At 41.2% G+C, this 27,357-nt stretch overlaps 1 protein-coding gene across 1 annotated transcript in view; it reads right to left on the minus strand.

The window, feature by feature from the left end:
* The window catches only part of ZBTB20 (zinc finger and BTB domain containing 20), a 468,334-nt gene that overhangs the window by 157,257 nt on the left and 283,720 nt on the right, over window positions 1–27,357 (minus strand). The window contains exon 7 of the mRNA XM_030471447.1: window positions 17,900–18,000. The gene's annotated coding sequence lies outside the window, so the exon portion shown is untranslated. The remainder of the gene's footprint in view (window positions 1–17,899; window positions 18,001–27,357) is intronic.

The raw sequence follows: 27,357 nt of genomic DNA on the forward strand, positions 1-27,357 counted from the left end.
AGCCTAGGGCCTTGTTCTGCACTATGCTGGTGTGTACTGAAGGTCAAAGGAAAGAGCCCGAAGAATGACTTTTGCTTGCTAATGCTCCCACTCCTCTGCCTCCCTTTCTGCTACCAACAGCAGGAGATCTAATCTATCTGTACGTCACCAACAGTCCCTTTACCAAGAATATATTGACATATTCTTAATTTTCCCCTTAATTTATGTTTTCCCTTAAAATACATACGAAATAGATTTTGTCTTTGCTAAAAGCAGATGCTCAGAATTCACTGTATGCCCACGCAGTGACATCGAGATTTACAATCACTGTCAAGATAGCTGGTAGCTTTAAAAAAACCTCCACTGACCGGCTCTATGTTAACAGCAAAAATTACTATAATACACTGTCCGCTTTTCTAAATGGATCACTGATGGGCTGGACATCAACTTTGTCAATGGCAGATGCCTTTGTACTGAGTTAAATTAATAATTTCGTTTAAAAAATCTCTCCTGAATGAGACAACACTTGTCCGCTCATGTGAAAATGGCACCACTATGTATCACAAATGATACAGCCAGTCGAGAAAAAAAGAAATTATTTCGCTTGCATGCTGTGAAAATTTCAAGGCACCTGCACTTGGTAAAATGGAAGATATGTAAGAATAGCATCAGTCAGGTTGTATGCCTGAGGGTAATGGACATCATCCTTTTTCCCATCCCAGTCACCACCTTTTCCATTTCCAAAGGGCCTCCAAAGATGAAAATGAACTTGACAATCATTCTGCAAGGCAAACTGATCCTGATTCTTCCAGTCATTTTGTAATTCACTGCAGATGGTGAGAGTGAGATGTTTACTGGCTGGCAGGTAATGAGCCTCGTTGTAGATAATAGTGATGGACGGGCAATCTTGCCTCCTGACAAGGAGGCGACTCAACATGGGCACATGGCATTCATCCATGACTTCATGTAAAAGGATAGCTGTGACAATGTACACAGGATATAAACTACCCTCCTCTGTTAATGTCAGCATGCAGCTATACGTAAGCCTTTCCAGTTCACATTTAAGTAGCGTAGAATTGATCCTGATTGTCCATGAAAGTAGAACAGTCTGATTTGTGACCTAATGTTTACTCTTCTATAAGAAGAAACTTGATCTGTTTAAACATCTAGATATTCCCTCTTCCCAGGTAATGCCATTCATCACAGCTGTCAGTGCTTCTTTAAAAGAGAAATGACCCTCAGGCGTAGTATAAAACTCTGTGAAAGAACTATGTACGCCTTTGCCAAAGGAAGAAATAGCTCCTTTTTACAAGTGGGCTTGTATACACGCTATGAAAGGCCTACACACATTGAATTGTAAGTCAGTATTTCCATTTCCATCCCCACCCCCATACAAAGGAACTCATATTAAGAGACCCACAGACTGTCCTGATTTTTTTTATCTCAGACATAAGGGTAGTGGATTTGGACAAGCTCAGCCATTTGATGAGATCTACTTAAGCAGCTGATTCCGAGGGAAAATCAGAGTAATTCAGAAATGCAACAGAAGATAACAGAAAAACCCTGCATTTCTCCTGTCCTCATAACTTTATGAAGCAAAAATAAAAAAATATACACAACCAAATGCCACTGATGTCTTTTATTTCACCAGAATATATTCCTCTTAAAGAAAGGGTATGCCTAAAATACGCATTTAAAAAAGTATTTGTTCAGATATATATACATATATACACATATGTAAATATATACACATTTAAACATGGATATTGTTATTCTGCAGGTAGACAACACTTTGTCTTAGCTTTCCTATTCTGAATCAAATATCCTTTCCCTCCTTCCCTGGTGAAATCTGATCATTCGTACTGTACCTGGGCTTCAAGACTTGATAAACGATCCCAGTGCTATGAAAGTTTCATCCAAAACCTGTCTCTTCATAGATTCGCTCCAGATATTCTTTCTACTTTAAAGACTCATGTGATCATCACTTTGATCCTTTCTCCCTCTGCTCTATTAGGGGCACCATCTCTTCAGGGCTTGCAGCTTATAAAAAGACCACCATATTTTGATATGCCTTTGATGTTGTCTTCCAAAGTATCTTTGATTTCTAAGTTCTGTTCAACTCTTTCGCCATTAACCTTGATTTCACTTAGGAATTAATAGATCTATAGTTTTATTGGAAGGCTAATTTAGAAATTCTGCCTTCTCTGGCACTATTTTTTCCCCTCTTAGCTGGAAAGGTAGGTGAAACAGTACAACAGATTGACCAGTGTTTGCAAAAATATGAAACTATAGATAAGCTAATACCTTTCTTGAGTTTTACTTACTGAATCATCAAGCCGCAAGCAAATTAAGTGGTTCTGCAGGATGATAATGAGCCACGTAGACCTTCCACAAGGCCACTGGTGACTGAGAACTGTTACTAATAGATGACTCCTCAGTAGGACTGTGATCTCAGCCCTGAGCTTGAGGACTAAGCCTCCCCCAACATACAACACTTGCATTCCCCCTTCTTTTGACACTCCACAAAGAGGATGAAGCTGGAAAGGTCAAGGAACTATATTGTTTGAAGTAAACTAAACACAGAGCAATAAAACACTCAAAAGGAGAAACCGGCTCTGTCTTTCAAGTCTCTTTAGTAGTTATTTTCAATTTTTAGCTTATTTGAGATTTATTCCCCCTCTTCAGGCACCACAAAGTGTGACTAAAGATTCCTCTTTGCTGGTATAAAGAGACAGATGAAGGCTAAAACCAGGTCAGCCACATACGTGTACACACACCCCACAGGATTCATTTATACACCGTAACTACGTTCAGGTGCATTCAGATACATTTCAGGGTTTTGGGAAAACAAAAAAACCCCTCCATCTATGGAAGCTGTATCTCAGTGTGCTTTTCCCCTATTTATAACTACCCTGCTTTTCTCCCATGACACTATTTCCTATTCTTAGAGGAACAACTTAGAAGACCTTATCCCCTCTCCTCACTGAAATGAAACTGCTACTAATGGAGACTAACACACTTAGTCCTTGCAGCAACTGGCAAGTGCATACCCATCCTTTTCAGTATCTCCATAGGGCCATCACTGCAGCCTGTTGCCTTTGCTAAGGCACTGCCAGCACAGTTTAAGGGTTCCTTCCCAAGAGCACTCGTAATGATACCACAATTATCATTCTGGGCTAACACTCTAACACCTAACCCTTGGGACACCCGGAGCTTCTGATAAAACACCGCAATGAGAGAATCCAAATGCAGCTCATCAGATACGTGCCCTTTCCAACGATCCTTCGTATCACTCATCGCACTTGCTATCTAAAACATCTTTGGCAGAGAAGCACAGGCTGGGCGCTACATGACCCGTTCACAGCACTTCTCACCCTCCACCGCTTAAGTGCACAGTCTAACGTTGTAGCTTGAGAGTCCCACCCGGGGCTCTCTGCGTAGCCCCATGGCCCGGCACGGTTCCTACTGTATCACGCCTTTCCTAGAATCTTAGCCCCGCTGGAAAGCATTCAGCGTTGAGAGGACCCGTCTTTATGCTGATAACACTAAAATATAAAATAATGCCAACAGCTGGTGCTACAAATGGCTTTTAAAAACGATGTTCATTCACTAAAATTCCTCTTGCTACTTTTGACATGAAACACGCAGTCTCTAATTATTCTGATCAAGACGGTGAAATACAAAAACAAACTTTAATTGTGTTTAACAGATATTTAATCAGGACTCACTGAACTACAGATTAAAGCTGAAATTCATAAACCATAATTACCCAATTGTCGCAAGCTTTTTGGTCCACATTCTGCTTCCGTCTGGGCGTCTGGCACTTTGCCCCGAATTTCTTTTAGTGTCTTCTCAGTTTCATTGCTGTTCATGTTTTCCAGCAGAGATTTAGCACAGATTATAAAATATCTGTTCTTGGCAACTTTATGAGTTGTTTTTTCTTACAAAGATTACATCCCACCTATCCCCATCCCAGGGCTGAAGGAACAGGCGTACACCGTGGGTTATTTCTTGTCACAAGCTATCCTCTCCTCCTGCCAGAGGCCATGGTATTAACCTATCGTACTCAGGTTCTGATTCCCTAACCACTGCTGTACTACCAGAGCATCATGTGGACACAGTCTAGGGTGAGGAGTCCCTGCCCATGGCAGGGAGTTGGAACTAGCGGTTCCTTAAGGTCCTTTCCAACCCTAACTATTCTATGATTCTATGATTGCTTTGAATATGCCATCCGACATACCTACCATTAATAATTCCTTCCCTTCTCCAGAGATAGAAGCAGGTGCAATATGGTTTCCCATTTCGGTAGGGGCTTTTTTATGTGCTTGATGCCCTGTATTTGTATTTAAGAAGACATGATGAAAGAAATACACTTCTCATGGGAAGCCGAGAGTGGTGAGGTATACGCTAACCACCAGTTCCTCAGGGAATTAACTGCACAGGCTTCAGACTGCCTCCTCAGAAAATTACAAATTGTCCTTTAGCACAGAGAGGCTGCCTGTGCCAGAGAAGCATGGCACACAGAGAAGCATAACAGCAGTTTTTTGGGGACCTCCATGCATTGTGTGCTGGTTATGTGGGTACTCTGAAAGCAAGGATTTGATTTAAAACACATAGGAAAGCCGTATTGACAGTATTTTTACAGTGATCCATGTTCCCAAGTATGCACAATCCAGTGTTCTTTGCTAGGCAGTTTCTAAGTCCCAAAGTTCTCATGCCTAGCTACACTCAAGGTGAAAGCACTGTCCATTAGGATGAGATAGACGGAATCACAGAATCATAGAATGGTTTGGGTTGGAAGAAACCTTAAAGATCATTTAGTTCCAAACCCTGACGCCTAGACCAGGTTTCTCCAAGCCCCATCCAACCTGGCCTTGAACACTTCCAGGATGGGTCATCCACAACTTCTCTGGGCAACCTGTTCCAATGTCTCATCACCCTCACAGTGAAGAATCTTTTCCTAATATCTAATTAAATCTACCCTCTTTCAATTTAAAGCAATTCCTCCTTGTCCTGTCACTACATGCCCTTGTAAAAAGTCCCTCTCTGGATTTCTTGTAAGCCCCCTACCCTTTAGGCATTGGAAGGCTGAAGAAGCCCAGCTCTCTCAGCCTCTCTTCATAGCAGAGATGCTCGAGCCCTCTGATCTGCTTTGTGACCGTCCTCTGGACTCATTCGAGCAGGTCCACATCCCTCTTGTGTTGGGGCCCCAGGGTTGAACACAGGACTGCAGGTGAGTTCTCATGAGAGTAGAGTAGAGGGGGACAATCACCTTCCTCAACCTGGTGGCCACACTCCTTTTGATGCAGTCCAGCACACGGTTGGCTTTCTGGCTGCAAGTGCACACTGCTGGGTCATGTTGAGCTTAAATACAGGATAATACAGAAGTTAGAAAACAGTACTCCAAGAAGCTTTGTAAGACCTTATCTTTTGCTCTGCAAAGATGTCTAAACTACCAATCAGGTGCCTTTGACACAACTTTCCTTTTTATTTTCACTGAGGACCTCCAGGATTTGGGGTGGAGTAAGTGGAAGAAATGCTATTCAAAAACTTCAGAGAACTGACAGTCAGAAGGCAAAACTAGGAACACAGAATCTCTGTTTTGCTGCCATTGTATAGCGTTAGAGGTGGGTCCCGCACAAGACAATGCTGAACTTACTGGGAATGGATAGGAGTTTGGTTACATCTTCCTTATTTGCATGAGTGATCTTTCCACAAAAGTGCTCACATTGCCTTGAAAATTCAAGACTCTTCAAATTCCTCCTGTTAGAAGATAATTCCTTCATAAACCATCCTTCAAAGTCTCCACTGCAGAACCTCCCTCACCAAGAATCATTCCCAGGACTTTGCAAGGGAAGGTGGTGATGTGGCCTTTCAGACACAGGAAAAGCAGCTTACCAAACTGCAGGTCAGGCTAGTGAACAGCAAAGAGGCTTCACCCTATCAGAATGGTGAAGCAGTTTCCCATGCTGGCACCAGGCCCTCAGAGCCAGCCTGCTCAGTTGTGGGGAAACACAGAACTCCTGCCAACCTTAAATCTGGGGCACGAGATGGAAGGGAGGAGAGGGGAAGATATGGAAAAGATGACACCACAAAAGCATGAGATCTCATATACAAAGATACCAAAAAAAAAAGTGAGCTTGATTAAAAAATGGGATGGATTTCCAAGCGTACTTGCTATTGCTTTTTCTCTTCAGAGCTGCAGTGTTCTGGAAGAACTCCGAGTCTGGGTGAAGATACATGGAACTGAAATTCTGCCAGAGGTATCTGTCCTTCATATTCATCCATGAAATTTAATTTCCTTTATTATCCTGACAAAAAGTATGAGAATAAAAGCTAAACCTTTACCTATTTCCTTGGACCTGTTCTCAACTAACATGCAAAACATACATGTATTTTTTCTGCTTCTTTCAGACATTTTTCATCATCAAAACCAGTACTTCACGCATTTATTTCTATCATGGTCATTTGGCCTTATCTCCACTTCCACTTCTTTTGAAGAGCCAGGCAGTTCTACTCCCACTGAATCAGTCACATACCTTCCTCATCAGCTCCTTTAGAGCAAGTCTTAAACAAGCAGCAGCATACCACCTCAGCAGTCACTGCCGCATGAATATCAAACTGCTTTTTTGTTTGTTTGCTTTTGAAACCTTTTCTGAAGCTTTCATGACTTGACTGACTTGAAGGTCTCTGCAAGAACCCGTATCTCACATTTCACAGCAGTCAGATACCAGACTGCAAAGATAGAGAGACAAGGAGAAATATGCTATTTTTTCTGTTTCCCTATTTCTTTTCCCACATAAGAGAGATTTGATTCCTTTTGTCACACACACAGTCTGAAGTCCAGTCACAGTCAGGTCTTTGCATCCTGTGCAGAAGTCTGATGAGAACATCATGCTATAGGATGGTGGATGGCTTGCCATACAAGACAAGCCTGGTTTTTCACAAACAAATTGTTTTCCAGTTTGGCACAATTGCTTGTCCAAGGGTTTCAAGCTCTGTATTTAAACAGTGGTAAAGAAATTGCTATCCAGCATTAGTGTCATTCTTCATTCAGACTATTTCTCTGAAAACAGCCTACAGCCTTTGAGATGCAAAATGTATCGTTTTAATGTAGTCAAGGTCCCTGCTTGCTTCATTGCTAAATCTATTTAGCAGATTCTTCTTGGTATAATCTGTCCCCAGACCTGAGGAAGCTCCGTGATTTTAAGTGTTTTAAGCTAATGATAATGGTTAGTGCTGAGAACAGATGTACCTGGCTGTGGTGTGATCTATTCTATTAAGGCTGTTAGGAGCTGTGTATTCATATTGACTTAACATTTTATGTCTATTTTCAAGGTGTGATGGCTGCATGCGGTATAGTCTGGTTTTCTCCCCTGACATACGATGTATCATCATATCTGTGTTTCTTGATACATGGTGACTGCACAGAGAGAGAAATGGAGAATATGTTATCATGCCTTCCCGAGATTTTGTATGTCTATTACTGCTGTCCACTGACAAGATTATGGGAAGTAATGATGTATACCCATATTCATACTAGACTATAACTCAGGAAAAGGTTGCACAGATTAGATGTGCATGCAGAGAGTTTGATGACTATGCTAGGTATTGCAGAAGTTACCTTGCCTGGTGTGAAGGCATTGTGCATGAGTGATATTCCCTGTAACTGGTGGCTGCACTGATAAAATGCTAAGTGAAAGCTGTTCTACTATTTTTTTCTACCCAAAACACAAGTGTAAAACTCTTCAGTCGTATCAATAAATGGTGCTTCACTTCCCTTCAGCACAATGAAGTCAAATTTCCACTGTGAATTATTTTCCTGATCATATCACAGGCTTGATTTTGCCATTCACAAACATCTGCTATTGCCACCCTCTGGGGACAACATGCTATTTGGGCTGTGCTGTATCTTAAGGCCTCACCTCAGTCCTCCAACACATAGGCAAATCCTACTTACATGGACTATACCACTGACATCTTGCCAGTAGGAGTTACAGAATTAAGCTGTTGCAGAACAAACGCAACCTTAACTGGTCCACATTATCGCAGCACAACAGGAGACATGCCTACTGAAAATGAATGCAGCCTCCTTAAAAAAACCTCATGCATGCAACCTCTTCCCCCTGAGAACTCAAAGACCAGACGCAACTGAAAAAACATGTGGGGGCTCCAGAGAGACACTGTCTCCACCCTGACAGAATGAATTGAACTTAAAAAAGTAAGGTCCAGCAATGCTAAAATCCAAGAGCATTAAAACAACTATAACCATGGAGAAGCTGAGAGGTGTGCAAAAGTAAGACAAGACACTAGATCTCAACAGAGATATGTAAGTTACTATCCTCATCTAGAAAGATTAACTGAAGGTATCAGAGCGCAACTCTGGACCAGTACACCACCAGTTCAAGTTCTGAACCATACTTTGAGCACAGAACTCCGTTCTTCTGCTACAGGGCAGTGCAGTGATGTGTTGCAATGCTAGAAGTAAGAGGTTAAAAAGTTGAATTCAGAAGCCTATTTTTCTCTGATGGTTTGGCCAATTTGACTAAAGCAGAGCTCAACTACATGACAGCCATTCTAAGCTTAATTCTATAACTTCAGGTCTCTTAATCAAAGAATAACATCAGTATTATAAATTTAATTTTCATTTCAATACAAAGAAAATACAACTCAGATGTAACTGATATACGTTCTTTCCATTTCCTAAACGATGTTCTGGGCACTTTGTCTCTTTGAAAATGGAAATGCATTCTTATGAAAACAGTACAGGTTAAATACCTAGGACATTGCTTCATACAGCAGATAATTTTGCTATAAAAAGAAAGAATATATAAATTTTAACCTATTACTGACCTTTGAGGTTGCACCTATACATGAATTTCTCATTTTTTCTCCTCCTAAGTCCATCTACCACTGAAGTTAATTTGCCCTCCATAGGCCCTCAGAATATGTGCTATAAACATCCTTACCTTTTCCTAAATCCTTTCCCGTCAGGATTTCATAGAGATGCATAGGGGAAAAGGCCTGATACCTGACATTTCATAAGAATCTCAAAGAGAATACACACAAAGTGCATTAAGATTTTTTTCCCTGGTACTCAGAAGGGAGTGAAGGCTGTTTGCCACTGCTAGAAGACTGATCTGTATCTGAAGCTGGGATCTCTGTTTCTGCAGCTGGTACAGCCATTTCTCTCTTACGTTTTACATTCCAGCCTAAAAGGATCATTTTTTAGCCCAGGAAGGAACCATCTCTTCTAGAAATCATGTTGGTGGAATCAGATATTCCTCAATTAAAAAAAAAAAAACCCAACAACACAATACAACCAACAATCTTAGTGGCAGTAATCTGGGATCTTACACACTGGGACATGATATTGTACCAGCTTGGCTCACATTTTACAGGCAAGTTTCTCAGCTATGATATTGAGAAATTTCTATGGCTTTGGCTTTAAATGTTGACAGAATCTAAACTAAAGTTCATGATGCAAAATACAATATGAGTGAGAAGCTCTAAAAGTGCTTCCTTACCCCACACCATTCTAGTGATCCTACTCATCTCGTTTTTGTTATCATTACGTATACATGTTATCTGTGTGTACTAGGCTGTGGGACTTTGCAAGAGGCAGCCTGGACTCATCTAATGGTGCTTTTTAAACTTAAGTAATAATAATGACAAGAAGTTATCACCTGGAAATTGCAAAATTCATGACCATAACCTCCCAGAGTTGGCAAGGAGAATAGCAGATTCCAAAATGATTCAGGTATTTATAAAAATATTGAGAATATAGAAAAACCCCACCTCAAGTTTCCAAAACAAACTAGCCATTTGAGTCATTCTGACACTGATCACTGCTGGGATGCTTGTTCTTCTCTCTGATGTATGTATCATAAGCTGCTGTGAAGGACAGGGTGTAAGGCTGGGGAAGGGGCACAGAGCCGATGGCCATCAGTAGCAGTTATGACTCAGTATGGGCACATCACTGGTCTCCTTCAAAAGCAGTGGTCTTTAGGCAACATTGGTCTCCCCCATCCCTGCTACCGCCTGTGCCCTGCTGCACTTCTGTTGCACTAGCACAGAGGGACCACCTTGGGCAAGGGGTGGCATGGGGGTATTTTGGGTAGGACAGCAGCTAAGGGGACATGTGGAACAGGCAAAGAGGTGAGGGGGCTGCTGAATGACAAGAAGCCTCAAAGCGAAATCAAACGACACCCTGATTCTCAGGTGTCAAAAGACACCTGAAAAGAGAGGCACCCTGCTACGCCTCCTGGCACAGAGCCCCTGCAACAGCAGCAGTTGCACCAGCACAGACAGACAGCGGACTGGGACCCTTCTCACCACAACAACCACAGCCCACAGGGGAGGAGGGACGAGCAGGAGGAGCAATAAGGGCAACAGAAGAGACACGAGACAGACATGTTGTCTACCCCAAAGTCTCTAACATTAGAGAAGGCAACTATTTCTTACAATTCCTTCAAACTTCATCAGACATGAGTTCTCACCAGCAGGCAATGAGGCCAGAACTGCTCTCCCACTGATGGGTGCAATCGGCAAAGCTGGCATCGCAGCCAGTTAAACTGGGACCTGGTCACGAACAACAAATAAACACTGCATGGCATGTAAGGTGTACCATGGCTTGCAAGATACCCAAACATCTGTCTTTTTCCCCACTTGGAAGTATTTGTGCCAATTACATTGATGGCAACTCATGGCCCAGAACTAAACTGAATCAGACAGACCTCAGGGAAGGGTGCAGGGGCTTGGGGAAGATGGTGATACACCTGCAGTGTAGGATGGGGAGGATGATGCTATGCCATTAAGCAAACAATAATCATTTCTGTAACCAGAAAGGAAATGGAAGATGGCAAAAGCCTATTTTGACATGACAGAGAGGAAAGCATTCTTAATTTCTAGTAACAGTCCTTGTTCCTGTAACAATCTTTATAAAGTGACCAGAGGTATCACTTATAATTTGCTTGTCAACCCTACACTTCTCATGAGTGAGGGGAAAAATCCCTAATTATTAAAAATAACCCCAGGCTGTGCCTTCACATTTTGGTCTGAATCCAGTACCCGCAACAGAAAACATTCAAGAGAAGGCAGCAAGGACTTCTCAGGGAAAAGCTACAGGATCAGGCCACATGTTCCCAGTAAAAACTGGCCTTTTTCCCCCTCCTCCCAATCTCATTATTCCCAAAAGATACAAAGAAAATACAAGATTGCTGGGATTTCTATAAGAAGATTTGGCAGGTTTTTCATATTTGTTTAGACTGTAAGATATAATTTGAATTTGGGGCTTGCCTCTCTCGCTCACTAAGAAGAAGAATGAGTTATTTGTTCTCTGAATAAGTATTTGTTATTAGTGGATCAGACATGGATAAGGTATATTATTACAACCATGTTTGTTAGGTATGATTTACATTGTTTGCTGCATATCATCTTAGGCTGTCTTTAATTTTGTTATACTTTAGGGGGTTTTTGTTTGGTTTTATGCATTTAGTCACAGTTGGTTGTGTTTTGAACTTTGAAAAAAATTAATACAAAGGAAATTAAAAAAAGAAAAAGAAAATATTTTCAAAATGATGTGGAAATCAAATCTATCCCTCAGTAATTTGATTTGTAGGAAATGGAGAGCAAAGCATTACAAAGCATTGCAAACAGAATGCCTTGAAGTGCATCATAATTACTTACATGTGCAAATACATTGTCTAGGTTTAGGCATTCAGTTAATAATAGTCATAATAATTCCATGCCCTTACATAGAGGCTTTCATCCAAGCTTCTCCAGGTTTGAGTAAGCAATCATTAACTAATGATTGGGTACCTGTGAGTGCTCTGCTGCTTGCAAGGATGGAGAAATAGGGGGAAAAGCTCTCTAAGGTCAAGGACAAAGTATGATTTGGTGTTCAAGGTAGGAGAGAACTGCAGATGATGATTTTCTAACAACAGGTGGAACAGAGATGCAGAAGTTTGTAGCTGAGCCTACATTTCTACAACTTCATGCCTCTGTAAGAAGGAGTGCAACAAATGTGCACCTTAGATCTTCTGTTCCACAAAGCTTAAAGGCTAAAAATTGACATAAATCAGTTCCATGGCTAATCTTTGGTGTAACTCTGGACTTTACAAAAATATATTAATATTTTGCAGCAAAACACAAAGACTGACAAATTTGCCTTGTTTGTTTGGAACTCTTAACCAGTGTGAATGGCTCTCATCTGAGGCTCCACAAATGATTTCCAGACCACACACCCTTTGTGGAAATCTGCGCTGAATGTCGAAGGAATCTGGAAAAAGGTACCCTATGAAATTCAGTTGTTACAGAAAATATCAAACACCAATTTCATGCTTGTAGATTACTCTCACATTGATCTCTTAAGTTTTAAGTATCTGAAACCCATAACAAAACTCCGAGCATGCCATATTACCCAAAAGCCTTTCCACAGTTCCTGCCAGGGAAGAAATGCTGGATTTTATACTCTTTGACGATTTACCTTCATGCCACTTTCTAACTGCACACCTGCGTGGCTCTCCTTCCCAAGCCGAGAGAGAAACCCATGGCTCCTGTAGTCCAGGTCCTTTGCTCCTTACTAACCAGAACTCCATCCATAATTAACTAGAATATATGTTTTCATGCTTCACTAGATGACCAAAAACCAAGACCACCAAATTATTTTTGCTGTTTCATTTAGCCATGCAATAATGGTAATGCTTTAAACTACTACCTGCTGAAATCGCAATAAAGGCTGCACTGCAGTTACTGACCCACGCAGATATACAACTGCCTGTTTGAAGGATTTGACATTAACACATCTCATTTTTGTTTAGCCTACATTTCTGTGCTCCATGTAGCTGCAACAGGAAAGCGTTTCCCTCTACATTTCCATTACCTGTTGTGCTTTACACTAATAAAAACACTGGATATTATTTGTCTGGCTGACTGACAAAGCCAGGCATCAAAGCATCATTCCGGTGTCACATACTTCAGCGCTCTAATCTTTCAGAACTTGTAAAGCTATCTCTTATGGTGCTTTGCGGGCTGTGAGATCACCCTGACAAACTGTGATAATGTTGGCAATCTCCGAATGGGTGTTCATTTGCAATCTTACTACAGAGGAATTGCTATGTTTCCAAATTTGAGGGCTTGACATTATCTCTCTCCACAAAGCTATCAGGGTCTGTCATAAGGCTGCCTGTGACCCAGGGATTTTATGGGGTTAATATCTATCCCCAGCGCAACTTCATTCTAAGCAGTGGAATTACCTAGAGTATGACTTTATCTATTTGCTTTCTTTTTCTGTATTTAAAATACCTCTTATTTGTATTATTATTTTTCTAAAGTGCAAACAGCACTGAGTTATAACATCTAAGTTGGGTACGGGAGACTGCTCCTCCAAATCATGACCAGTTTCTTTACAGTTCATGTCAAACCCTCTGCTCCCCTCATCACACTTAGTGACTGAGAAACAATGCAAATGTCAGGTCAAGCTACAAAGCTATTGCCATCATCTCTTCCCTTCCGTATGCTCCTAGTACTGGCAGTCTCTGGGCTGCAGTCCACAGGATATCCACAATTATGGCCCAGATTGAGGGAGGGGTAGAAAAACGATGGTACTCTGCCAAGTATGTCAGAACCTAAACTTGATCCATTTTAAAACTGAAGCTGGGACAGCACTGTGTTCTCTAGAATCCACGTAAAGGAAGGAAAATAACTTATTATCTCAAAAGAAAAAAAAAAAAGAGTTAGTGCAGACCTAACATAAATAACTATTCTACTTTTGCTCCGGCCCTTATCTTTTAACTAAAGAAATATGCTGTCTTGATATAGAAGGAGATTTTTTAAATGCCATAAGACTGCTAAGCACCTCAAGAAAAAGTGAGACAGAGATAGTCAGGCTTCATCATATTTATGAGGGCCACAAAACTGCTAGTGAAGTCATTTGATTTTGAAATTACTTAGGAGTCCTTTAGAAAAGCCGGGAACACAGGATGGAAATAGAAAACTAAAAAAAGTGCATCCAGTGTTTCAAAATAAGTTCCCTGCACAACACCCTTCCCCTCCTATCATCCCCTCAGGCGAATTCACCAGCTTGGCAGTTCCTCACAGTTAACAAAAGATCCTCCCCAAATCCTGCTCAGGGTGTGGGTGAGCCGCTGGGACCTGGCCATGGCTGTCGGGTCAAAAAGCCCGTGCCAGGGCACGGGTGCTCCACGTCAGCGCTGGAGCACGAGCTTAACTTTAAGCACTGGCTTGGATATTTGCTGAACTAATGCGGGGATGTTTTGCTACGTGTAGTACATTTTTACAAAAGAAGTTCCCTTCCTTGGATTATTCCATCTAATCTAAACAGAAGTTGTTAAAGATGTACTGTACCGGTTTATCCCCATGTAAGCTATTTTCTGCATTTCACTCTCTACGGAAAGGGAAACTCGGTGTCACTATCCAACCTCAGGAATAAGCCACCTAGCTGCAATGCTACTGGAAAATTTTTAAATCCAAATAAATTCCAAACTCATATTTTGGTCCCAAATTACAGCAAACTTACTCCTGCTCTTGTTGTTAGTAAAATGCCTACTGCTTCTACCAGGAGCAGCAATTCTCAATTCTCTCTCGTGTCTCTAATCTTTCAGAAAAGCATGTGCAGCCTTGGAAGCCCAAGGTAAACGTTCTAATGTGTGTATTATCTTACTGAAGTCAGTAGGTTGTGTGGATGTAAAAAAAAAAGGCTGCATGAAAAGCGCAAAGATCCAGGGGCTTCAAAAGGTTAAACAGCTTCACCAACACAAACGCTGCAGATGGGACCGTCCTGAACACAGCGATGAAAACGGTACCTGCTTTTCCCTCCTAAAACTCCCTTCTTGAGGGCAAATGTCTGTATTTTACAGTAAGCTGAGAATTGGTAGTTGTATATATTGTATAGTAGTTATTATTTGACTCTTTTCTACATAAATCTGTTCTTAAAGAAGAAAAATTCAAAGGAAAGAGCCCTAACTCTCAGCTACTGCCACTACAGAAGCTCTTTGCTAACCACGGGTGAATTATAATAATGTGGGGGTTTTATATTTTTTAGTATTTTTCATACTGACAGTAAGACATTATGCACCCCAAATTTTCTGAAAAATAAAGAAAATAAACTATCACTGGTAGATCACTATTTATAGAGGGAAAGAATACAGAAACATATTAAATTTATCATAAGCAAGGGATTTCATACCATGACAGCAACTTTTAATGTAATTCGTTTGTCATATAAATTATGTCCCTGGGGATATCCCATAAAATTAATTAGGTCAGAGAGAGAAGGAAAACAATTTGAAAACTTCTCAAAACTTCAGCAAACAATAGGCTTTAAACACAGCAGTATCAATAACCTCATGGTCAGGTCCTTCCTCCTCTTCCTCTATTCTCTCCAGGAGGCCAAGATCATCAGATTGAGAATTATCTTGGCCCCTCCAAGATCAAGGAAATCATATAGGTTCAAGTACACAACACTTCTGAAATTGAAAATTTTGCAAGCAGCTCTGTCTTTCATAACTACAAACTCCCTGGAAAAAATCTGAAATATAATTTAGTAAGACATTCATTGTGTCAATGTGGCTTTTAAGCAAAAGCTACAGTTGCAAAATCTGGGCATGATATAATTCATCGCATAACACAGAAAAGCAAAGGGGAGGAGGGCAGAAGAAAACAATAAGGATTTCAGACAGATTTTAATACTGGCCAAATTCATCCTCGAATCAAAACTCTGAAGCTTTGCCTGTTCATTAGCTTCTTTAGAGTTTAGGCAAAAAGGAATCTGTCCATATTTTTTCCTGTGACACTCTGGCTTCATTTCGTGCAAGAAACAAGACGGGTTTTTTCACTCTTCTCAACACAGCTCACCGAATTGGAAGTGTTGATACACATGTACAAAATCCAACACATTTTCTGATCCCATTCAGAACACAGATCAAATTTTACTTTTCCTGATGCCTGTGCCACCTTCCAGTGAACACTTGAGTACGAAGGGCAGAATAGGAAGACAATGAAATGCAGGGGAGTAACGGAGTTGATGATGCTTGATCATTAACGACATTAACAGACTGCACTAATGGATAACTCCACAGTACAAATTTCATCTGGATCATGTAAGGGCATGAGATCACATTTCTGCCAGCCCTTCCATGAGTTAAGGTTAGCAGTGGGGAACAAAAGATATCAGATAAGGCATGGAGCTTGCTGGTAAAAGTCAACACATAAAAATGTATTTTAAAAACTGCACGAGAAGAATGAATTTATAATGGATCCGTGCTTTGCATTTTGAGGTGACAGAGTTCTCGATCTGGTAGAAAGTTCCCAAAGCTCAATTTACTACATTGTCAAAATATAGCCTGAGGGGACAATCTGACTTACAGCATCTTTATGACTGGTGATGAAAGAACCTAGCTTGGCTTTTAGATACCAAGTTTGGCTCAAGATAGAGCAGTAGAGAACAGAACATCTTTTATTTTATGCTGGGAGTTCAGTGTTCCTCTTCAGCACAGAATTAGGTTTTACTGTATAGAATTCTCACACACAGCTCGCTGATGGGTTAGAATTCACACCTTCAGATTTTGGGGATATACTTCACACCCTTCATTGTTACTGCTACTAAAGATACAGATTACAGTGTCCTCATGTCATTGTAGCATCTGTAACAGAAATCTTTAGAAAATTCAGGGGAAAAAATGTGCCTTTTACCAGGCCACAGCATGTCTTAGCCTTGGAAAGGCTACGGAGTGCAGTAACCACATTAATTGGACATTATATAGACAGCCAAGTATAGCTCAGTTACGGTGCAGCTTTTACTGTTCCTTGTCATGTTGTTTCAAAATACATTTCATGTTTCATCCAGTAATATATACATCTGATAGCATTGCACAACACTGGACAATGCTACAGAATCACAGGAAATAATTGTTTCACAAACATGAAGCAGTCTGCACAAATAAAAATAGCGTGGCCCAAATCTGTTCTAAATTACGCTTATGCAAATCCATAGAAGTCAACTTGTACCACTAACAGAACAGAAAAGAGCATGTAAAAATATAAAATATGCCTCAACTGCACAGCTATCCCCGGGCCTAAGCCTGCCAGCCTGCCATCGTGTACTTTCGCAGCATGGCTTTACAAGAAATAAGAAAAATAAGAGTATCTGGGATTTCTAGTTCTCTCATGCACTGGAGGACACATGTCCAAGAACATATGGACTTGAATGTGTCAGCATACTACATCACTCTTATTTCAAGAATGTTATTAATTTTTGTGGGTGGAGTCCAAAATCTTAATGTCATATTAGCACACAGTGGCTGTTTCTGTAATGCACATGTCACAGGGAGCATATGTGTAGCAGTCCAAGGATCGCATTTTAACTTGATTTCAAGTGATTTTCTGAATTATAATACTCTTAAAAGATGAAGTATTGATGCTACTAGCAGGGTATTTCACAACTTTTGTCTTCACAGCTTCATCCACCCACCTCAATTCTGACCTCCAAGATTTTATTGAAGGTCTGGATTCTCCACAGACAGCTGTTTCAACAAATCACATTTTGCCCTACAATGCACAGAGTGTGACTTCAGGATTGGTATTTTCAATGCTGAACCAAGTTATATGAGTGATGTATGCTACTCTAGGCAAAAAGCAAGACTAAGATCAGAAAATTCTTTGCCCTGCTAATTTACCTAAATTTCAATCCAAATCTTCTCAAATGAATTAGCCTCTTTACCAAACTCACAGGTATAGACAGGTACTGTGGGTATCACCCATGTAACCACTCCAGCTGGATATAGTGAGAAATGTATTGCCAAGGGCTTCTCGGCTGCAAACCAACAGGTGGTTTGGCACTGAGATTTGTACCTGTTTGTGGTTTTCATCTTTGGTTTCAAGACAGAAAATGAGACGATACCTTTCAATGCTGCATCTCAAGCAGGCTGTACGGAAAGCAAGGTTTCATTCCAACCGAATCTCTCTCTCTCTTGCAGAGTTGAGGAAAACTGCCAACCACTGCTGCTTTTGCCATCAACACACGATGTAGATGTTAGGAAAAAGCAAAGTAAAGGGAGAGAAGAAAAAGAAAAGGAAAAATGTAAGTTTTACATAAACAACGATGTGTACATAATGACTACATCTGAGGGCAACAAAATAAAAAGTACTGGCTTTGGTATAAGGAAACAAACAAAACCTGGGAACAGCTTACTCTAAGAGTATTTTTTATTTTTATTTTTTTTTAGTTTACTGGATACAGAGAATTTTTGTTTAAATTTAGTTCCAAGAGATACAATACTTTCAAAATATACGATAAACTTAAAGGGACAACATTAAAGAATCGAACCTATCATAGCATCAAAATGAACTACACCGTTACTCAGAGAGCAGACTAAGCCCCTTCAACACCCTGCAAAGCAGCAGAAGCACTTAGAACATATGTTCTTGCCTGCAAATAGTCCAGGGTGCAAGAGGTGGGTTTTGTTTTTTTGTTTTTAAAGCCTTCTGCATGGGCCTAACTCTGCCTTTGTTGAAGGTAGTGTTAACACACATTGAATGCAGTGGGAACCAAATGTGGATAACTGCATACTTTGAAAAATCACACCCAATATGTTCAACTGATGCCATCATTCTCTGAGGACAAGTGTAGGCTATGGAATACTACAAATAATGCAGAGCAGTAGTCTAAAGTAAGCTTTTCAGAACCAAGGAAACATATTTTGCTACTTTTCACAGATAATTGGGAATGTGCATCTTCAAAATAGTAGTCAAGGATAGGTAAAGGCTGTCTAGACATCCTCACTGTGACAGAAATCTCAATGCCTTTTCATAAAATCAGTATTTTCCAAAGCAACTCTCAACGACCATTAAGAGAACAGCCATTGAAACTATGCTTTTTGGATTAAAGTAAGAAAATGAAAGTCAGTGCCTGTCCGCAGATGTAGACATAATGAGAATCATAGAATCATTGAATGGTTTGGGTTAGAAAGGACCTTAAGATCATCTAGTTCCAACCCCCCTGCCATCGGCAGAGACACCTCACACCAGACCATGTCGCCCAAGGCTCTGTCCAACCTGGCCTTGGACTCTTCCAGGGATGGAGCATTTACCCCTTCTTTGGGCAGCCCGTTCCAGCGCCGCATCACCCTCACAGTAAAGAACTTCTTCCTTATACCCATCCTGAACTTCCCCTGTTAAGAATGACCTCAATACATCTGCTAGTAATCAAAATGGGTCCACATTCACTAGTGCACAGAAAGTGGAATCCTAATGATCACTGAGAAACTTTGTTTTGCCCCAATAACTGTAAAACTATTTCAGGAAGTTGTATGTACTAATTGACCCACAGAAGACAAGATTAGATTGTATTAAATCATCTATACTAATAAAGACTGATCTGAAGAGAAAATGGAACTACTTTATCATGAAGATATAATCACGTAGGGGGAAAGGGGTCCCAAAATGTTCTATTTCTGAGTTGGAACAAAAAAACCCAGGCAAATGGATATTTTTTCCTCATGAGAAGGCGTTTCCACAAAAGTTCATCTCTTAGATAACCAAAATGGAATTTTTCCATCAACAAGCTAGAAAAAGGAGAACAAAAAAAAAAAAAAAAAATTAAAAAAAAATATAAGGAGCCTTCCAGAACCAGCAGTTGGGAAATAATTGGTTTTACTTTTCTTGAGTAAAACAGTTATTCCCAAGGAAAATTTTTTATTTCAAGAAAAAGAGTTTCTACTGGAAAATCATTCCAATGGAAAATGCCTGGCCATGGCTACAAAGGACAGGACCACTGGCTTCAGCCAGGGGAAGGTGAATGCCAAGGTCAGTGGACTGGGTCTGCCACAGTCCTCTTGCACAATCACGGGCGAAGTGCTTCTGTTCTCCATGATGCTATTTCTCCTCCAGCCTTTCTGCCTCCATAGACTGTCCACTCTTCAGGGCAGGAACCGTCTCTCACGGTATGTTGTACGCAGCCTACCATAACACGCATGTTTAATGACTTTCAGCACTGCAGTAACAACAGTGTTTTTCCCTCCTATAGCAGCTAATTCCTGATACCGAGATGAAGAGAAAAGCACGACCTATGGCTGCAACACACTGCTAATCAAACACTATTGTATACCACGGGGATGTGGGGGAAGATGCCTTTTCATTGTAGAACTAGTCAGAGTTTATACACACAAAATTAGACAACTCTACAGTCCAGTCTTGTGATCTGTGTTCCAAGCTGCCAGAAATAAGGCAGGAAAGAAGGGCGGGAGGGGGCATCTCCTGTGTTCGTAGTGAAAGAGGAGAGATGACTGGACTGAGAGCTGAAGAGGTTACAAGGCAACAGCAGTGCCGTGAGTTGTTTGGGCTTAAAGCCAGATGTCTTGTATTTCCTTTGATTGTTCCTAAATAATTAATGGTATTAATTTAATCATGTGACCCACCCCCCACCCCCCTTTTAGAATTTGGCTCCGTGTACTAACACTAAATATAAAGGAGAAAAATGGGACTGTCTATAGCATACTGAATATTGATGCTGTGTGTTTAGACTGCAACAACAGCTGATACTCATATCCATACATCTACAGCACTCGCAGTGTTACACAAAGTAGATCAAGTAGTAGCCTTCATACTCCATCCATAAACCAGCTCAACTATGGCATATGGACACTGCGTGTTTGAAGTAGTAAAATAGAGGGTACAGCTCTCTCTCCACCCACACTTAAGATGAACCTGCCACTACTATTTCACGTAACGTTTTCTGGCAAGCTCCCAGTTTTCAGTCATGCTGGTTCGCTTGAAAGAAACACTCAGAGGAGACTCTGCTTGTCTTGCTATTCCAACAAACAAAATAATCACGCATCTTGAGCTAATGGTCCAAAGCTTAATGAAGATCATGGAAAAGAGGCTACCCGTGATGTGAGCACTCCCTTCTGACTTACCCACATAAGCCACTGCTGTTGGCAAAAGGAAATGGATTATGAGGATAATCAGTAACCCTGAGCTCTGGTCTAGACAAACCTTTGCTTGGTACATGAGCACTCAGCCCACAAAGGAAACAGCAACCATCAGAGGTACAAACTTCACTTCTGCACAATTTTGTATGCCAGGGCATTGGCAGCAACAGCAGGAGGACCTGTGCTCCTGTACCTCTTTTGCTGGGGCTGCAAGTCTCACAGGCACCACATCATCTCATGGGAATATTCTGATCATTAGGGTTGAGTTCTAGGACTGCCAAAATGTAACAGCAGAAATCCTTAACAAATGCAGACTAATGAAGGCAGCATATGTACTCAGTAAAAATGTTTCTCTATTCTCCTACATGCTACCGCATTCTCTCAGCTGACGTAGTCAAGACTCCAGTCCCACCCATCTTACCTACCTTTTTCCTACCACATTTCCACTTATCTTGAATCCTATGGCACCTACCACCAGATAGTATTAACCGGGGTAGCTGTGAGGTAATGGAAGAGAGAAAGAAATCTGACAGCTTGGAACAGGCCCTCACTTTGTCCAGCAATGCCCCAGACCTCTGGAGGTAAAGACAAAGTGATACCAGGCCTTTCACAGATGCCAAAAGACATTTCCAAAACGCGCACAAAGCTAACCTCATCAAAGAGTACCTGTGGGGAGTCAGGACGGCTTGGTAAAGTCTCATTTCTTACATTTTATCCATGGCTCCCTGTTCAGTTGTCATTCTGCAGCTAGACTATCGGATCAAGACTGGCATCAGTGCTTTCTACAGTTACGATTCTTCAGCCAAGGAAGTGAACGCTGAAAAGCTCTTCACTAGAAAGCCTACCCCTAATCCTCAAGGACTTAGCAGGCAAGGCTTAGTGATCCTAAGGCAAAGGATCAAAGGCATCTTTCATCACCACTAACTCACCAAGCCAGTTGGGTTCACAGAGCTCTGAGTATCAGAACTTGGACTATGGGGCTCTTCTGCAAGAAACGAGCAGAATGAATACCACACTGACCCTGCTGGAAAGAACACATCTCACCCTGCCCTGTAAGTGCTTCTCTAACAAGATTATATAAGGTTGAATAACATCATGGGTTTATTTCTCATGGATGTATGTAAATGGAGAAAACACTTAACATCAGTTCAAACAAGAAGAGTAACATACAAGGCAAAGTTCAAGTGACTCCTTCAATTCCTACCAGCTACCTACAAAGAGTGGCAACACCTACACAAGTAAGAAGCACATCAGGAATACCTGATGCCAGAGTAGCCCCCCTTGGAAGTTGTTCACAGTGCCAGAAAATGGGCACTGTGGTTTTGAACTGGAATGAGAGGAAACTGCTTCAAGACAGGAATGATCACACAGAAATCATTAAACTGTCTGTGAGGTAGAAACACTGAAAACAGACAACAAAACAGCATTTGAGCTGCATCACTTCACGAAAAGCCTATGTACATATATGCTTGTTTTTCAGGATTTTGGGGAGGGGTTGGGGTGTAGAGTGAGAAGACGGCATTTTTCCTGTGGCGACAAGGATCTCTGAAAGTGTCTACATGTCAGACTTTGCTGAGAATGCATCTTTTGTTCCTTCTCCTGCTTTATTTCCCTTTAATGATAGCTTTGCAGTGAATCCCATTTGTGAGTTCTCAAATAAATGCAAATTTTATCTTGCAAGCAATACCCTCCAAAATACTACTACAACTGAAAATAAAAAGTTAAGAGCTAAAAGGCACTGGGTCTTCCCCAGTGCCCTCACCTCCCCAGTGAACTGGACTGCTTGCTATTATTGCATATGGAGTACCAGGCAGGGTACTTGCTATTTTAAATACGTACTGTATTGAAATATATAGTCTAAGTCCCCAGGGCCCAACATTCGAATTAGAATTACAGTTGTGCAAATTACTGATTTATTTGGCTAGCTGACCGAACTGAGAACACAGAAAGGAAAAGAACCAAACCCAAAACAAAACAAGAACTACCTAGGTGTTTACCAAAATGGGCTAGCTTTTTGTTTGTGTTCAATACATTTCAATTAAAATTGACTTAGTTTCAAAACAAACCCAGAAACTTTGTTTAGAAATATCAAAACAAAACCTTTTGGATTTCCAAAACACTTCTTTCAATTTGTTCTCAGTTTATTTTTTTGCATAGTCTTGGCTAACTCGTATCTGAGGCAAGCAGTTCTCAGCAAATAAAACGTTTAACTCAACAGTTGTACTCAGATCTAAAGCTAAGGGCTAAACTGTGAGTCGATCAACTCAGGGAGGCAGGAGATCCGCATTCTTTTCTTGGTTCAGCCCCTTTCTTTGTGTCCAAGGTGAGTTATTTCATTTCTTTATGGCTGTCTCTCCGTCCACACTTTGTCTCTGCCATCTCTGAGCTCATCAGCGTTAGATGCAACTCCTACAGTGTGTCTGTACTGTGCCTAACACAATAGATTGTTCATCTCAACTGGGGCCTATATGATTTACTTTAATATAAATAACTGCTGAACTGCAGTCAAATATCTTTTTAATGCCAATACTTTCACTTGCATATATTTAGCGGCCCATCATGGGAACGTCAGCCTCTTTTTTAATTAATTACTTATTAATAGAGGTAAAATATGAACGGATAACAAGTCTAGATTCTTCCTGCTTCATCAATTTCAACGCTCAAAGAAAGCATCTCGTTTACAGCTACCAGGGACCAACAGGGACATATACTGAATGAAAACTGAAACCCAGGATCCCCTTGGCACTGTTGTGCCCCCATTATTTAGGGACAAATCCTTTCATGCCTCCAGGGAAGGCAAGGTATCTGGACTGAAAGAGCTGTTTAGTGGAAAGCCTCACAGACAATTTCCAGATTCTCTGTGCAGGGCTTTAGGCACACAGTTGTCACCATTAGGAATGGGAAATGTTCAGGGTCTGCACAGAGGTGGAAACAGCCTGTGAGGCTGAAGGGAAGAGGTCTGACTGCCTCTCTTTTGAAGACCCCTTGGATCTCGCACCTTGCTTAATCAAAACACAACTTCAGAGCTCGTTAGAAAACAAACAGCACAGAAATAGAAATTAATGCAACACTGCAAAGTCTTCAACTTCAATGCACAGCACTCGGGGGTGGGAAGGTTTCTCAGAGCACATATGGCTGTCACTGACAAAGTCAGTCACGTTTTTAAAACACTGGGGACAGAGTTGCAAATGTGTCCCATTATGTCTTGAGATGTACTCCCCGGGTACAAAAGGTGCGTGGGTTACGGAAGCTCGTGTGTTATTTTGCTGAGACTGTAAAAGGCAGCACAAAGTACAGACTGACAAAGAGCAACCGTCGAGCACATGGGGTGATTTTTCCTACTGTACGGGCCTGATCCTGGGTGCCCCAGGTATCCCAGCATCCCATCCCACGCTATTTTTCTCCATCCTTGGGGTTGCTCCTCAGCTTTAGGAGACACTAACACCATTTCCCAGCCCCTCACCCCGGCCTCCATCAAGGGCACTGCCAGAGGTGCACAGACCATGCTGGATGCTGCCGATCCCGCTCTGTCCAAGGGTAGCATTTGCAGTTGGCCATTCCTGTCCACACACAAGTGCCCCCACGCCATGCTAGAGGAGCAATTATTATAATTAAAAGTAAATCCTCCTCCTTGTTGATTGTCTGTACTTATTGGCCATTGCTGCCATCTAGCCAGATGCATCTCCAATATTCACAGAAGCCTTGAGCCTGTTTGTTTTCCCTTTGCTGCTTGGCCTGAAGCAGGGAGAAATGCACCCCCTGTTACCCATTGCCTCTGTGGAGACATTTGTAAACTTTCACAGGGTTTTTCTTTCTTCCCCCCCCCCCCCCAACAGGTGACAAAATACGGTGTGACTGCAGGTGCTCCAGCAAACAAACAGGAAAATGGAGATCAGATGCAGCTGTAGTTGGAGTAAGGGAAAATCAAGATAAACGCAGCAGATAAGAGAGGGCTAAAAAGAGCAAAGAAAAAAAGTCTGAGAAGGGGTTTTTAGCTATTTTTGTTGCTGACTTGCTCTTGCAAGGTAGCTCTAGCAGAATAATTTTGCCTAGTTTGTTATGCCAAATTTTTGCAGGTGTGACCAGGGGAAGGTTGGAAATTTATTGGGGGGGGGGGAAGTTTCTGGGCATTATTGGAAAATGATTGAGAAGTTGTTGACTCAAGCTAGCACTGAAGGATGTGCTGGAGGTCACAGCTGAGGGGCACTGGCTGGCGTTACTGGACTTGTGAAGTAGGAATGATAAGGAAGTGGTTTGAGAGAGCTTCTGAGTTCAGATTTATTCTTCTAAGAATTTGTTCCCAAAATTCGCTCAGGAAAATGCTCTTAATGGAGGGCTCACTCTGCACCCATCCCTTCATCTCCTTTTGGCACATATGACATGAAATAGGATGAAAAAAAGAATATTCCAAGGAGACTTAGAAATGAAACCATTCAGACAGAGTTTCACGGCCTCCATTCTGCCCACAATTCAGCTCTAAAAAGCCAATCTAAACTTCCAGACACTGTGGCCATTCACTTTTCTAGACAACCTGGTTTCAGAGCTGTAGATCCAGCAACATAACAAGCAAAAGGTGAAGCACAACGGGTAAAAGTAAATAAACATGACTGCATGATAAAAGACACTGATTGCTCTCTGGCCGTAATGGTTCAGCCAAACATAAGGGACACACACAGAGCAATAAATGTCTGTGAATTTAAATTTCTTTTACTGTACTTCCTATTCCACCAAGGGAAAGAAAAAAGTTTTTTTTTGCTTCTCTAATTTTTTTTTTTTTTCCCACTGAAAAAGGAGGTTTCACGGGTAATCTAGAGTAATATTCATATGGGAATCCAATTTATGCAGTGGGATAGGATTAAAAAAGGAACAGAAGGTCTGGATTCTGAACCTGCTCTAACAGTTTTGATTTGAATACAACCCAAGTCCTGAAATGGCTTGTTTTCCACTTCTGGTTTGGAGCTGGTTGAAATACTGCCACAGTAGCACTTCCTGTAAATTTTTTGTCCAAGATTCTCATTATTTGGAACTAAACTCTAAAGATTTTGGCACCGTGAAATCCAAACAAAACTCTGTTCCTGACTCAACTGGCCCAGAAGTCAACCCAAGCTTAATCTGGTTCTGGGTCCAAATCCAGCTTCAGCTCATTTCCATTGTTATATAGATTATGCCATAATACCACCTCTAGCCTCAGGATTTATGATGCCTCCTCGCAGGATGCATATTTGTGTGTAAATACATAAATCACATCAGATAAACAAAGAAGACATGCCAGAAAACAGGAGGGGAGGGAAGAGGAGAGATACCTACCAAGCGGTTTGTCTCTAAAGTGTTGCCAGTTGTGAAAGGACTTGACGTGCTAATATCCGCTCATTCAGACTCTTACAGACATGCTAAGAGCGTGACGGCTGGCAGGCAGTGCATTTAAGTGCTGTTACTGAGGCCCCCAAATATTGACAGAGTGCCAGACTCTGAGAAACTATTGATGTATGCAGCCGGTCGCTGCTCCAGACACCTCTCAGACAGAGTCTTTAAATGTCACAGATTAATGAATTTTCATGAAACGGAGAATGAGAGAAAGAATTAAAAAAAAAAAAAAAAAAGAAAAAAATATATCCCACAGCACCAACATGAAAGCATCTTTTATCCCTACACAAAATTCTGCCCTCGAGCCTCAAGATTCCAAATAGATTATAACCGATCTTAAATCGGCAGGAGATACAGGGTGGAGGAGGTTAGACCCTCTACATCATGCAGAGCATCCTCAAACAAAGCCAATACATGAGAGATTCATTTTTACAAAAAACAATGAGCGTCAAGGACCACTCAGATCCAGTTTAATTTTAACCAAACCCAGGAGTTACAAAGCTTAAGGGGTAGACATGGTTAAATGGGTTTTAATCTAAGGTACAAATGGGGCCAAACTACAAAGTTCAGCTGTTGACTCTCAACGACCCTAACTTTAGAGCTATTCAGACAGACAGCTGTACTTGGACCCTCTCTCAGTATTTGATGTTGTGCTTGATCTTATCCAAGAAATTGCCAAAGTTATAACATTTTTATGCCATCAGATAAACCAAGTATGCTGATTATTTCTCTTTTTTTCATTTATATCAGTGAACTCAAATATGTATGCAAGAACTTCAAATATCATTAAAATGTAATAATGCAAAATGCGGTTGGAGTGCAAATGACAAATCTATGCATAAGACATCATTTAAAGACGAAGGAAGTGAAGGGATGATGTAGATGATGTATGCAGAGGTAAAAATGGGCCATTTATACCCAACTGTGTTAAAAATACAGCTCCAGTGAGCCCTTCTGCACACAGCCACTTGGAAGCAGGGGTCCCTGAGCCATTTGCTCCCCCATTCCCAGAGGCACAGGTGCTGATTCCCACAAGACTCAGCTGCCTCCACCTCCCGCAAGCTGT

The sequence above is a fragment of the Strigops habroptila genome, chromosome 2, assembly GCF_004027225.2.
Source record: "Strigops habroptila isolate Jane chromosome 2, bStrHab1.2.pri, whole genome shotgun sequence".
Taxonomy (NCBI): Eukaryota; Metazoa; Chordata; class Aves; order Psittaciformes; family Psittacidae; genus Strigops; species Strigops habroptila.